Genomic DNA, 2,586 nt, shown 5'->3' on the forward strand with positions numbered 1-2,586 from the left:
AATTCTCCAATGCCTCCTTAATCCCCTGCAATGACACAGCCAGCGATCCTCATAACCATCTGCATCCAGATCTCCAGTCTCTTTTTCTGCTTTTCCCTGTGACCCTTCCTCCTCCACTCGCAGGCCGGCTGCTGTTCCAGCCCTGTTATGACTCCCCCAACCCTGCCACCAGCAGCACAACTAAGCCTGGGCTCTTATCTGGCTGATGTTGTCCAGTCACCCACGTCCAGCTGCGTCACATCCCGGGAATGCCAGACAGATACACTTGATCTGACCCCTCATGGAACTAGCGGAGTCTGTTTGCTCCAGGGGCATGGCACTTCATTTATTATGTATTTATTTATATCAGTGAGGCAAGCCACTCTTTCTGGGAACAGACATAGTCAAAGCAGGGCAGGCAGCACTGGAAACCACAACCAATACCAGAACTGCTCTTTTTATTTCACTGCAGAAAATATGTAACTCAGTGCTGCTGGAAGCATTAACTTCTCCCCAGAAATATGGAAATAGACCCTTTTTCTAGTATTAGTTTGCTACATAAGCTAAGGTATTCACATTTTCACTAGCAAAAAATCTCTGGAATTTAAGACATAAATCTCAAAGTACTAAACCAAACACTTCAAGGTCTGCTCTTCATAGCTGACAACCCTGCCTAATCACTGCAAGTATCAAGTATCATAGTATATGCGAGGTATGTTGAAATCAGTTCCTTAGCCTGTAACCTACAATTAAAAACACATGAGGAGAGGCACCTACGATGACTGATTCTAGATAGAACTTTACTCCTTGTTATCAAGGTACAGTTAAGCATAAGGGATTTTTTACACATTCCAACTTCCATATAGATGTAATCTTTGGGACAAAGATGGGTTGGTTTTTTTCTTTACTTCATATGAACCTGCAGAAAGCACTTTCTGAAAGCATCAGCAACACAGTTAGCAACATCATGCTCCATCCTCAAATTTAGGGGGAAAACGCTGGCTATTTCTAAACTGCTGGAAGGAAAGCAGTGAAGACACCAAGTTTGTTGTGTATCTGTTAGGAAACAGGTTACAAAATCATCCAGGATAGCAGCTGCAGCAAGATGACCTTACACAACTTAGCTGAGACATACCAACAAAGCTGCATTTACAGTTGCTTCTTCAACACCAGGAACATGCCTGGAGACGACCCAAATTCCTTCAAGCTACATTTCTTGCCGTTGTCTATCTGATTCAGTCATCTGCACAAAGGTCTGTACACGTCTTAACTCTTTAAGAAAGACTTGCTAATTGAGTTTTAGCCCTACCAGCTTCGAGAAGCAATGTTTTAAGATCCCCTAGATTTTTTAAACAGTATTTGTAGATGATGTCTGAATAAGGAAAATCAAAAGCAATGATTCTCTTATTACCAGTACAAACACAAGGATCTTTTGGCACAGACACCAATCAGAAGATGTCTCACACAGCTGCAGTGCCATACAAGACGCTGAGAAGAGCAAGTGCCTGCACTCAATTTTGATCAATTAAAGCCATATTAAGCTGCAGCTTTTACATTTGAGAATTGTTCACTTTACTGCAGCAATGTAAGGAAACAAGAATGCTAAAATCATTATTTACTAGGTAATGAAATGACTGAAACTACATTATTACTTTAGAAAATTAAGATAGAAGTATAAAGCTTAGATCAGATTGCCTTCCACTCGCTCTGCAGACGCATTCCCAGCCTCATTTAATCAAACTGCTGGACTGTTAACATGTACTCACCGACATGACTAACACTGCTCTGAAAAGGTAAAGAGATAGTGCTTCACACATGACCTTTTTTGTTACTTAAAGTGCAGAAAGGTCTTCTGATATTAAAAATATGCTTTGTAATTGACTGACATAAGGCACAGTAGCTATCTGACCTAATTGACTCACATTGTTGACATTTACTTTGACTGATTAATCTCCACTGTCAACATCAAACACACACTCACAGGTTTTAAATGTCTACAGGCAACCTTAAAATAAAGTGCATTTTAAGATTATCCATAAGAAACAATTCAGTCTCTTGCTCCCCCCATTTTCTCATTCTAAGCTGTGTGAGGCGCAACTCGGAATATAACTGCAAAACATAAAATAATGATATAGATTATTGTTAATATTCTTTTTGCATTTTCAGTGTGTTTAATTGTATCACTTCAATTCTGCATTTAATTTCATTTCCTATGTTTTATTACTGGAAATGGGAAAAATTGATCCTTTTTAAGCAAGACGTTTGCACAGCTATATATAAAATAAACCCAGTATCCATTATCCTCAACAGGAATGGCACGATCTTGTTTTTTCAAGCGGACTTTTCCCATAAGCAGATGGTGTATTATCTCCACCAAACTGCCAGGTTAACATGCTACATACAACTGCAGCATCTTCTTGGACTTTCTAAGTGCTCACAAACATTAGCTAATCAATGTTTACACATGAAGGTAATTCTCAGTCTTGCAGATAAGGGAACAATTAAGAAGTTTAGGTGACTTGTCAAGGTCACATAGACTTGGAAGTCTGAAGACAGAGCTTAACTATAAAACCCAGATATTCTTACTTCCAGACTTGCAGCTGAACC

General features: G+C 39.4%; 1 protein-coding gene across 1 annotated transcript in view; it reads right to left on the minus strand.

Moving 5' to 3' along the window:
• RNF145 (ring finger protein 145) overlaps window positions 1–2,586 on the minus strand; it is a 36,924-nt gene that overhangs the window by 20,837 nt on the left and 13,501 nt on the right. The window lies entirely within an intron of this gene.

The sequence above is a fragment of the Apaloderma vittatum genome, unplaced genomic scaffold (genome assembly GCF_000703405.1).
Source record: "Apaloderma vittatum isolate BGI_N311 unplaced genomic scaffold, ASM70340v1 scaffold1863, whole genome shotgun sequence".
NCBI lineage: Eukaryota > Metazoa > Chordata > Aves > Trogoniformes > Trogonidae > Apaloderma > Apaloderma vittatum.